This window comes from Alligator sinensis, unplaced genomic scaffold (assembly GCF_000455745.1).
Source record: "Alligator sinensis unplaced genomic scaffold, ASM45574v1 scaffold130_2, whole genome shotgun sequence".
Lineage (NCBI taxonomy): Eukaryota > Metazoa > Chordata > Crocodylia > Alligatoridae > Alligator > Alligator sinensis.
Genome location: NW_005841913.1, coordinates 3,563,853 through 3,576,968, shown reverse-complemented (window position 1 = coordinate 3,576,968; position 13,116 = coordinate 3,563,853).

Genomic DNA, 13,116 nt, shown 5'->3' with positions numbered 1-13,116 from the left:
CAAGTCTAGGAAGTGCTATTCCTAAACCATTCTGGATAAATGCCTAAGCCTCCTTTTGAAAACCTCCAGTGGAGAAGAGTCCACTATTTCCCTGGACTAGATATTCCATTGTCCTACAGTACTTGTCATCAGGAAGTTTTTCTGAATTTTGATCTAAATCTGCTTTCCTTCTGTTTAAACCCATTCCTGTGTGTCCTACCTCTGAGGAAGGGGAGAACAATATTGCAGCATCTTCTTTAATACTTGAAGACTGTGTGTGTTTAGTGTGGAGAAAAGGAGATCAAGTGGGGGCATGTTGACAGTCTTCAAGTATTAAAGAAGATGCTACATCCTTCTTAAAGCGTGATGCCCCAAACTGAACACAATATTCCAGCTAAAAACTAACCACTACTGAGTAGAGTGGTACTATAAACTCCCATGTCTTACATGAAAAGATCTGCTAATGTAACCCAAAATTGCAATTATTTTTTTGTAATAGTATCACATTGCCAACTTATATTATTTATGTTCTACAATAATCACTAGATCTTACTTGGAAGTGATGGCCAAGCCAGTTATCCCCCTTCTGGTGTTTGCGATTTTTTCCCCCCCTTTTAATGTGATCCACATTCCACATAAGTGCACTAAACCCTGGGCTGCTGGTTATTTTTAGCAGGAAGGAGTGCCATGGTCTTGAAATAGAAATACTACTGTGAAGCTGAGAAACCTACCCTGAAGAAATTTATGCTGACTTTGACATATTCTCATAAAGTTTCACTTTTTACAAACCAGCATTTTCCCACCAAAAAGAAAGAATTTGAAAACATTTATCACAGGCTCCCATGACTTAGAATAATAGAGTCATAGAAAATTGGGGTTGGAAGGGACCTCACTGAGCTTTAGTTCAACCCCCCCCCCCCCCCCCACACCCACTCTGAAGTGTGGGGACACTAATACACAAGAGGCAGAGGCTAGCTGGAGCATGGTAATTACCAAGCTCCAGCAGACTCGATTAACTGAGTCTCCTGCAACATGCTGTAATTACAGTACATTGGAGCAGCCCCACACTACGTCCACAGGCAGGCACCCTATGAGAGAATATCTTGCAGTCTCCAGTGGCTTCAGGTTTAAGAAATATACCAATTATTGTGAGATTCACAATAAAAAATCTCATAGGCAGCACTACCTACAATATATTTTATGTTTCTTCCTCTGTATTCTGACTCGGAAGAATATCTCTCACTCTAACACATTTCAGCTTGTTTCCTGGTACCCAGTTTACATTTTCCCTTTTATCCCAAGTACAGCCCCAATATATCACCCTACAAAATTCCTCCCAATCAGTAACTAGGTTTTATTTGTTTTCCTTTTAACTTTGGACTCTGTTCAACTATCGGTCTGCAATGACTAACATTTTAGTCATCCATTAAATTCTTCATTCTGAGTAGAAAATAGTGACTTCAGACCTGAAGGCAGCTTTGATTCTTTTTACTCTCATTGTTGCTTTTCAGTTTTGTTTTTTTCTTCAGTGTCATGTTACTCGATGCTGAGGATGACTTAGACGTAAGAGATGAAGCATCTGGAAATGGCAAGATAATAACATTTAGCCTTTATTGGCAATTTGAGTGTATACACCACAAAACTATTATGGAGAAAATCCAGCTCTTTCCTCCATGGGTATAGCTTTGTGGTGCAGAGGCCTTTTGGAGGAGGGAAATTTTATGATGTTTCCTGCAGATGGAAAATATGGATTTGCATGGTCCCTTTCAGAAGTTCATTCTATGACTGAATTGTCTCAACCAAGAAGCAGTGGAGCCCAACGATAAACTGCTGTGTATACACAGTCTTCAAGGAGTATGAAGCAATTTAGGGAATTAGGATTGACTGGATCTAGGTACATCCACCTACCAATTCTCTTTTGGAACTCTAGAATGCTGGGCTCCAGATTTATCCTTCGGAGAAAATAATTTTTTAAATTTTATCCCGTGGTATATTTTCAGCCCTCATGCAGCACCTGTGTAACATATTGTGCCTACTGGGCTAATCCCATCCCCAGCGCTATCTTTAGTTGTCACAGCTCCAGCCTAAAAAACTCCTTATGCACCAGAGTTTGGTGGATCCCTGATGAACTGCATTCACACAAAGATGATTTTCCTACTCAGTGTTCCAAAGATTACACCTTGCTTACATTATACCCATCAAACCAATCATAATTATATCAGCTACACTACCAACAACATCTTCATATCCACAGTACATGGAGTAGGCTTGATTCCTGAAAGCAGTTGTAGCAAGGAGTCAGAGTTCACTCCTGCTGTGCTTGCCTTACAGGTAAGCCAACACCAGAGATCCAGCAGCGAAGTTCAATTAAAAACAGATGCAGTTCCTTTAAATCCATCACAGGATAGTGACATAGAAGAAAAGGACTCCAAGCTGCAGAGGGTGAAAGAGTGGACCCTGGAAAGGGGTCAGAACTGAGTACAGCAACTTATCTGAGCTGGTGAGGAGGTGCTGGTGGACAAATGTCAGAGCAACCATCTGGAAAGGCAACACTGAACAATAGTGTTTTTGCCAATATTTCCCAAATGTCAGAGGTGATAGATTGTCTGGATCTGCAGGAGGGGAGAGAGAGAGAGAGAGAGTCAGGCTCTGGCCAAGGACCGAGACACGAGCGGGGTGGTGAAGATCCCAGGCAGGGAAGACTGTAACTGTGGGGCAAGAGTTAGCCTCACTGAGCAAGACAACCCAGTCACGGACAGAGACAGGGCTAGACCCATGCTGTGAGGATTAACAGCACAGGAAATTATCTTTGAAGGGAACAGAGACTGACCTGGAAAAGTACAAGTTGGCTAAGTGCAGCCATTGACTTTTGCTTTATTACAACATGGATTGTAAATAAAAGTCACCAGGAGAAGGGAAATTTGTTAGTGAATACCAGATCCTTGCTTTAAGTTATTATTTTGGTTTGTGATTATTACAACTGGAAGAAAACCAAGGATTGGTAATTGTTCCAGCTGAGCACCCAAGTTCAGTGTGAACAAGAATACAGTGAGTCCTGAGTGAGGGCTCCATTGATTGGCCAGTGCCGTTAAGATCTAAGCGTGAAGATAGACATGCTGTAGGGGAAGGTGGAGCCGTGTATTTAGTGCCACAACCCCAGGGCTGCATATATAAGGCAGCCTCCCACACTATACTTTTTCATGGAAGTACTACATCAAGACGTGGCAGACGAGAATGAAACAGGCTGCCCAAACAGGAGAGCGCCCTACTCCTGTTACAGTAGTCCTATATAATTCAGCTGTATAAACACTGAATAGGACCTTATATGCATAAATGATTGGCAGATCATCATGTTGCATGCACACAGGCAGCATATTGAAATTACTTGGCAAAAAGTCAGGTAATTTCTTGCTCTAGTCATCTGGTAGTAAAGTGCTCTATTCCTGTTCCTTTCTTCCTTTTATCATGTGTGTTCTCTGCATTACAACACTGCTTCTGCATAGCTGTGACATATGGTATTCAAAGAAACAAGCTGTTCACGTTCTTCTTCACAGCTTTTGTGCAACAATGGCAAAAAAAAAAAAAAATCACAGTGTCATTTTCTTCTAGCACAGAACAAGGAACTATACTTGAATAAAGGAAACAGTATCATTTTCAAATCTTTTCTCTGCTTATGTATGCGTATGTACATACGTCTGCCTGCCTGTTGGTACACACACGAAACATTCAGTGATGCCCAATTTGTTTTAATACAGAGAGATTATTTGCCGCTATATCTATAGTTAATTTTTCTCAAATATATGGAAAAAATAAGATAATCAGTCACATAAAAATGATATGTTACCCTGTCTGCTTTCTGCGTGTCCTATCATAGAATCTGATGAAGTGGGCTTTAGCTCAAGCAAGTGCTACATATGTATCTATGTGTGTATGTATGTATGCATACATTGGTTAGTCTATGGCTGTGTACAGGCATTTGGGGAGGTTAGATGGCATTAAAAATGACCATCTGATCTAATTTAGTTCACCCAGGTTCAGACCTTACACTTACTTCTGTACAGTTTTCACTTAACTAGGTGGATCTAGTTAGGTGTGAACCGTACAGAAGTTCAGGACAGTTAGATTGATCTAAAAAATGGCTGACCCAATCTAAGTTGGACTACCTCAGAGGTATACTTATCTGAACTTAGGTCTAGCGAGACTGATCTAACTGAATTGCTGTACAGATCCCAGTGCAGCTCCAGTGCCGGGAAAGCCCAGCCACTGGCTGTGCTTTTCCTACCACCTCCTTGGCAATGGACTATCTTTATCCCCCCCCGCCCCTCCTCCTTGCCCCCATATGGACAACCTCCCTCCTACAGACCAGTCAGGCCCACCCCTCCAGCCTATCAAAACACCCATCCTGCAAGCTACTTCCAGTGTTGGTTTTATCAGTGTTTCCCAATGCCAGGAGCTGAGGAAGTAAGTTGGAGGGGGGGGGGGCAGGGCAAGAGTAATGCGGGGGATAGTTTGCCATGGGGTGGTTCTTTGTCTAGGGGTTCTTTGTCAGGCTCCCCCAAGTCCCCTCCAGATCTCACCAAACCTTCCTGGATCTCAGCAACCCCCCGGGGACCTTGCCCACCCTCCTTAGCTCTCCCCCATGGATCTTTGGATCCTCCCCTGGAGCCTGCTTACCCCCCATCAAATTCCCTCAACCCCGCTCTTGCTAGCCCCCCACATCCCAACTTACCTTACATTGGGTGGTTATTTTTACACAATCTAACCTCCCCCTATCCTCCCCAATGTCTGTACACAGCCTGTAAGTCTACCCTGCCTTCTAAGGACCTCAAATCACATTATAAATATTTGTTAACATTTGGGGAAATTAACAAATGGAGAATGAGAGATAAAGAAGTCTATTTTAATTTTAATTTGCTGAGCATCAAGGAACTTTATACCTATAGTTTAGTCATAAAAATGACAAGAGAAATCTGAGGTATAGGTTATAACACCAACTGCAGATGCTTCCTCAGCCTGACAAAGGGTATTTATACCTGAAAGTGTGCAAAGAAGAATTTTTCCAACCATTTGAGTTGATCATATTCATTTCACTGGCCACTGTAACTCCCAGACCATTTTCTGTACAGCTGCTGCCCAGTCAGTCAGCCATCAGCCTGTATCAGTGAATGGAATTATTCTGTCCTAAGTGCAGGACTTTGCACTCATCCTTGTTGAACCTCATGAGATCTTTTGGTCCAATCTTCCAATTTGTCTAGGTCTCACTGAATCCTAGCCCTAATCTCCAGCATATCTACTACTCCCCCCAGCTTGGTATCCTCTGCAAATTTGCTGAGGGTCCACTCTATGCTGTCTTCCAGGTTATTGATGAAGACATTGAACACAACTGGCCCCAGGACTGGCACCTGGGGCACTCCACTTGATAGCGGCTGTCAACTAGACATCGAGGCATTGATTATTACCCTCTGGGACTGATGGTCCAGCCAGTTTTCTATCCATATTACAGTCAATTAATGTAGCACATACTTCCTTAGCTTGCCTGAGATAATGCTGTGGGAGACGATATCAAAAGACTTGCTAAGATCAAGGTACATCACATCCACAAGTCTCCCCACATCCACAAAACCAGTTACCTCATCATAGAAGGCAATCAGGGTGGTCAGGCATGACTTGCCCTTGGCGAATCCATGCTGACTGTTCCTAATCAGCTTCTTCTTGAAGTGCTTAGATTCCTTGATGATCTTCTCCATGATTTTTCTGTGGAATGAGGTGAGGCTGACTGTTCTGTAGTTGCCTGAATCCTCATTTTTCCCTTTCTTAAATATGGGCACCATGTTTGCCCTTTTCTAATTATCCATGACCTCTCCTGATCTCCATGAAGTTTCAAAGTTATTGCCAAATAATCTGTTACTTCTTGTGACAGAGATGCTATCTCAGGACCGCATCTCATCTCTGACCCACCCACCTGTCTAGGGGCAGTCTGTCCAGTCTTTCCTGCCATGACTTGATGAATAAATAACTGATGTAAAATGCAGGAAGCTGCCCATTTTATGCCCTGATGCCAAGGGTGTTATACACAGCTATGTACCATCCCTACACCATGTCCCATGCCTCGCAGATGGCATCCAAAATAAGTTCTTAATCTTTGACCCAAACTTGGCCTCATTAAGGCTGAGGACTTACTGGGGTCTTAGCCTCTGGCCCAACTGTGGCTCCAGGCATCCATAGGCTTACCTTGGCCAAACTGCCCCCTTCCTAGGGCTACAACTTATGCTCTCCTACTAGGGCCTTCCACCTCACCCTCTCACTAGGGCCTTCACTTATGTTCTTATGTTTGTGGGGGTTGGCCCATGTGCTGCCCCTCAGGCTGCCTCTACAGCCCTACTCCACAACCCCCCCCCCCCATAGCCTTTCAGGTCACCCCTGCAACTCTACTGTACACCCCCTTACGCACAGTCTTTCTGGCCACCACTGCACACCCTAATCTGTGTGAGCCACCACACATCTTCTACCCTTGTCACTGGGGCCTCCAGGATCTTGTAGTCCATGGGGCTCAGGTGCCTTTCACTAGGCATGCCCGGTTCCCATGCTTGTCCCTACAATGGGGTCATCCACTAGGATGTGGGGGCTGGGGTTATAAGGTACCCCTACCTGCCTTTCATGGGGAGGGAATTTGCCTGGCATTTTGGGGGAAATGCCCCACCACGGGCAATACCACCAGGCCATCCTTCCCCAGCAGGGTGCAGTTTTCAGTCATACCCAGGACCAGGAGCCTCCTGTTATCCCCATAGCTCCTGTCCTTACCTCCAAGTTATTGCAAGCCTCAGCTCCCGCCGGGTGGTGTTCTTTCCACAGCTGCAGCCAGTAGACTTATGGCTCCCCTGAGGGCCTGAGCTAAAATGGAAGCTGCTCAGCCCCATCCTCCTATCACAATGCCCTCCTGCAGCCATGTGACTACCTCATCAGGACTGGCCAGCACCTGCTGGCTGCCCTTCTGTTTGCTCTCAGCCCTTAAAGTGACTACTACTACTTTTAGACATAGAGGCCAAAGGTGCTCTGCCACACTTCCATATTGGAATCAGTATAATCCTCCAAAGAAGGCAACTTAATGATCTAAGGTATGTTACAACAATGAAAAAACATAATAGACTGTTCTCTTGAACTTTGGAATCATTTTATGGGATATACATAGAAGAGGACTACTTCCTTACAGCTGTCTCCAAATAGATTCCTTTACCATAAACTCTAAGAGTAGATTATAGAATTACATATTAATTTAAAAAATCCTTTAAATGTAATATTTTATAATATATATTGTAAACATTTTATTTTTTCCCCATCTTTATCTTGATAAACTCTAGGATCTCTCCTCTTATGAATGATCCTATTCTAAACACTATTGAAGTTGATGGGAATTTTTCAACTGGCTGCAGTGGATTTTGAATTAAGGCCTATGAAACAACATTAGGTTTCCTAAAAATATTAAATGAATGTAAAAAAAGACAGTGTTTATCCTATGCCAATTGCTTACCCTGAAATGTGCTCAAATGCTTCAGAATCATGCTTCCTAAAAGCTTGTTAGATGTTATGCTATTTTGAAAGTAAAAGTTGTGCTTATTTCGGAAAAAAATATAAGTACTTTGCATATAGAGAGTACATAGCTTTGGATTGAAACACTCATTTTGGCTCAATCTGAAAAAAAAGCAGCAAGGGTACTGTAATGAATTTAGTTTTTATCTGTAATTTGTTTATAGTAGTTTAGTCTTTATCCAGTTTCTATGTAATAAAAAGTGTATTTTTATAGAGTTCATAGAAGAATTTGTAGACTAAGAATGGTCCAATCATGTTGTTATAATAAAATCCTCTCTGATTAATGTTTGTAAATGAAATGGATGTAAAAGATTGATCTGCCATTATGCATTTAGTAATGCAACCATAGAATTAGTGTTTTATGAGAGTTAGGAAAAGATTCAGACTGTTTCTTTAAGCATCCAAAGAGGAAATAGGTAGAATTAGGTGCCTAAATTCCAAACAGAGATCATGGTTGCCCCCTCTTCCACAGCCATAAGATGGTTCAGACACCTAAGGTCATTCAGTATCCCCATTTTTGGACTACAATACTTCCTAAATGCCTGCACCTAGCTTCTGCCCATGCTCATAAACAGTCCAGTTTGACTGTGCAGCCACTTCTACATCAGCTCTGTTCTCTGTGGTAACAGAGTGGTGACAGGGAAGGGTTTAGGTCTTTGGGGGTGCCCAATTTGTTAGGCACTCTCAGAGCCTGCCTAGTTTATACTGCATTGAGTTTGTCTGAAAATACAGTGGGGTATACTGTTCTCACTTTGCCTAGTACCTAGGAAGGTAAAAAACCTGGATTCAAGCCTGAAGGGTTGCAACAATTTTGTGCATAATACTTTTAGACACAGAGGCCTGTTGCTGTTCTTTTATACAACCAGTCAGAGGAATGATGTGCAGATGATAGTTTCAAGTTGTAAGACTATAGGACTACAAGACAGCTGTTAATTATAATTAGGTCTTGAGCCCTGAGGAGTTCCTCTATTGCAGGAGCTAGAGGTCATGGGTTAGATGTGAGACCATCAATAAGTAAATGCCTTGTTATATGTACTTGGATATAGCTTGTGGTTACATATTACCAGAAATAGCTTTTAATTTCTTATTTCTGTGAGAAGGTGGACAGGATACTCAAAATGGTACCAAATTTCTAAAGGACCTTGGAGTCCATTCAGTCATCAGTGCCTCAGGTTATATATTGCAAAAAAATGTCTACCCTTAAAGGAACCATCTTACTGTTTATTAGAACAAGTTGTTTGTGGTCCACCATGAGCTTGCAGTGCTGATTTATATCAGTAGATGATCTGACCTGTAAATAAATGTGTTCCTTTCTAATTTATGTCTTACTTGTAAAATTAAAAGGATGCCATACAAGAGGGCTAATAAGAAAAAGAACTTGATATTGTGGCCAAAGTCAGTAACTGGTGCTAGTGACTATACTTCTTGTTTTTCCCAAGATATTCCACCCACAGCAATTATCATAGTTTTGCACTCCTGTTTATAGCTGGGAAGATCCTCACACACATTTTTCTCAATAGACTCACTTTCCACACTGAGGAGATTCCCACTGATTCCCAGTGTGGTTTTAGATCACTCAGAGTACAATAGATATGTCTTTGTTGCTAGACAACTGGAGTAGAAATGCTGTGAAAAACACAAGAAAACTTTACATGGCCTTCATTGACCTGTTTAAGGCCTCTGAATCAATCAAAAGAGAAGCCTTATGGAAGATCCTGATGAGATATGGATGACTGCCAAATTTTTTTACCACTATCAGACCTCGCAGTACTACAGCAACGCTCCTTATGACCCCTTCATTAGGAGAACTGGAATCAAGAAAGGACGTGTGATTGCACCAACACTCTTTTCCTTCTATATCACAGTTATTCTGCATCTCATTGGCACGGAGAGGAATCTCTTTAACATCAACTGGTTATGTTCCAAATCAAAGATAACTCACACCTCTATTACACTGACAGTTGTTGTCCACTCATCTGAAGAGCTCCAGGTCACTCTTGATCGTTTCTGTGAAGTGTCTGAAATGCTTGGACTCACTGTCAACTTCACAAAAACTAAGATCCTTTACCAGCCCATCCCAAACCAATCAGCTGCTCCTTTACATATTACAATTCGTGGGAAATCCTTGGAGAATGTGGAGCATTTTCCCTACCTGGGTAGCCACCTTTCACAAAAAGTAAACATAACAATATTTAACAGTTGATAAAATTTGTCAGTGCTGTCCTTGGACATTTCTGAAATTATGTCTTTGATAAACATAACATCAGGACCCAAAACAAACCTCCCATCTACTAGGTTATTGTCATTCTTACCCTGTTGTATGTGTGTGAAACTTGGATGACATATTAACAGGGATCCGGGTTTTCTGTTGCCAATGGAAAAACAAAGAAAAATGTGGATTTTCCCCCCTTTACAAGAGGAAACCCCGGATTTCTCACTTTGATGGTAAAACCCCTGGATGTTGCAGGTTTGCAAGAAGCATTCTACAGGCTGGCAGAGTTCCAGCTTTGAAGGAGCTGGGGGGAGTGGGAGGAGGGCGGTCAGGCATGGGGTGCCATGTGTATTTGCATGCTCACACATGCGTATGGCCACCAGGCAGTCTGGAAAGCAGCTCCTGCAGGTAGGTATGTGTGTGTGGGGTGGGGGGAGGATTTGAGGCCCTCATAGGGAGGGAGGGAGGGAGTTGGGCAGGGCTGGGGCTGCTGCCCAGCTTGTGGGGTGTGTGGGGCTTGGGGTCTGCGGCAGCAATAAGTGGCCACAGGGCCCCGGTGGGGAGCGGGATGGGGCCATGGATGGCTCATCTGGGGGACAAGGCGAGAATAGCTGGCTCCCCACTGCTGTACACAATCCCAGGGAGACTGGGGGGGGACCCAGGCCCCTCAGATCTGTGTGTGGGGTGGGCTGCTCACTGTGGGTGCAGGCTCCTGCCCCGCTGCCTTCCCCCAGGGCCTCCACAGCCCAGTGGGGGCAACCGGGCACTGTAGAGAACAGTGGGGCCATGTGGGGATCTCCTTACTGCTGTGAGCTCTGTGCTGCTCTGGTGAGGTGTTCCCTGCCTGTGCGGCAGCAGTGAGAGACACAACCCCGTGCTGTCACCCCTGTTGCTGTTGCATGCACAGGGGCGCATTGCTAGGGCAGTGCAGCAGCAAGCAGCTTCCCTGCACAGCACCACTGTTCCCCGCTGGCAGGGCCATCTTTAGGGGGGTGAATTGGGGTGACTACCCCGGGCCCCGTGCTTTGGGGGCATCCCACGGAGCTGTGTGGAGTGTCTGTGGTAACTCTGCGCTGCCGCCACTGGCTTCACATCCAGCTGCTCACCACCCCCACCCCTCCACTGCCGGCTTGTTTGCGTTGGGGGCCCCCAAAAAATGTGGGCCGGCCCCACCAACAGCCGCCTCAAGTTCAGTATGCCTCTATGGATAAATTGTGCTTATGTTTACCCCAAAACAAAAATATCCCACGATTAGTTGCACACGCATAGCTTAGTAAGTAACTGAATGAAATGCTGCTTTTCTGCCATTAATTTGACAATGCAATCCTGAGATAACTGTACAGAAGAATTTTGCAATATACCGTAACAAACTGTTACTACCTTTTATCCAGGTACCTTGTATCCTTTTTTTTTTTTTTTTAAAGCATTTATCCTGGGATAAATGAGATACCTGTTTGCGGACATTGTGACTATTTAGGGATTCAGATTTATGAACTTTTTGATATTGGGAATTATCTACATATAGCTGTGTCAGACTACAAATTCCATCGAATCAGTCTTGCCTACCTTTTCTGTTATTTTTTGCTTCCATTTTGAGCTGAACTTCTTCGAGACAGCGTCATTAAACCTGATGATCCTCTATTCATGTGGATAGCCAATTCATCACAGTTAACTATCACTTAGGACAAATCAGACTTTTTTATTCTGGGGAGAGGCCACTGCTGCCAGTGGCTTCTTTGCATCCAGGGGTGGGGCCCTGCACAGACTGATTTACCCCAGGCCCCGCACCCTGCTCAGGTCGTCTCTGCCTGCTGATTGCACCTACTGGGCTGTGGAGGCCCCAGGGGAGAGCAGCAGGGTGGGCACCCTGAGCTTGCAGCTGGTAGCCCAGGCCTGCTTCTGCCCCGTGCACAGACCTGGGGGGCACGGGGCCCCCCAGTCCTTCTGGGAGTGCATGCAGTGGTGAGCTGAGCCTCAGGGGCAGGCATCGGGGGGGAGCCAGGCTCTGCTCTTCTGCAGCAGCTGCTGCCTCCTGCCAGGGGCAGGGAGCTCTGGACCCAGGTCCTGGCCCTATAGCCCTGGCAGCTGGGTACCTCCTCCACAGGGCTGTGGGGGGATAAGGGGCATAAGCAGGGCCAGGGGGCTGTGCGGAATGTGAGGGGCCTTTTAATTATGGATTTTGGGGTTTTTATCAGAGAATTTGCGATTATTATTTTTTTAATCAAGGAATACCAGGATCCTGACATATCAGAAACACCTGCAAGCTTTACCATCAGTGATGTCTTTGGAAAATCTTTCATATCAATTAAAAGGACAGAAGAATGCATGCCAACATTTTGGCTCAAACAAGCCCCAACAGCGTTGAAGCCATATTTATACTGCACCAGCTGTTTGACAGGAAAGGTAGTAAGGATGTCTGACAATAAGCTCCTACAACAGATCCTACTCCCAGCTCACCTATGGTCACCATTCTAGAGGTGGGCAAAAGAAGAGATTCAAGGACAACCTGAAGGCCAATCTGAAGAAATGCAATATTAACATCAATATTAAAAATATGCGGGAGAGTCAAGCACTGAATCCTGCCCAATGGCACTATGATGTACGACGAGCCATCGATCATTTCAGGCAAACTTGCCTCACTATGGAAATAGATAGACAAGAGAGACAAAGGGAAAAAGCTTTTTGTCCTGACATCATGAGGATCTAACTCCTTCCTCCTGGAACTATTTGCCATATATGCAGGTGAACATGCAGACATCAGATTGGCCTCTTTAGTCATCTACAGACTCACCAACGACTTCCCTATTTACCTGAAGACTATCATCCTTGTACCAAGGGACTGTTGGTAATTTCATCCACAATGGGTTAATAGAAGCATACGTAATGTAAGAGATAACTGCAATTGCATAGTGTTAGAAAACTTATGTAAAGCACTTATATGGTGCTCTTGTATGAGTCATTTGGACCTGCTCATCGATCTTCACGTTTAGCATTGTCTTTCACTTGCTACCAGTGATTTTCTTTGGCTACCTTATTCTTTCAACTTTGATAAGGTGCATGCATATCAAGTTGCTCTCTTTCACTGGTGCTGGCTAGTAGCCTCCCTTGGCTTATTCCAACCAGTACTTCAGCTTGCTGCTTTTACATGGTGATGCAAGTGTTTCTACCAATAGGTGGTGGTATTGTAACTAAACTCTGAAGGGGCTAGCATGCAGTAAGAAAAGGCTGCTGGATCTTTCCGTTGCATACAGTTCTAAAAATGTGCTGGTTGCAGATAATTTGGTTAGAGTTTGTTTTTTAGAGGGCTATGAGGGAGTTTCCGGAAATGATTAGGGAAA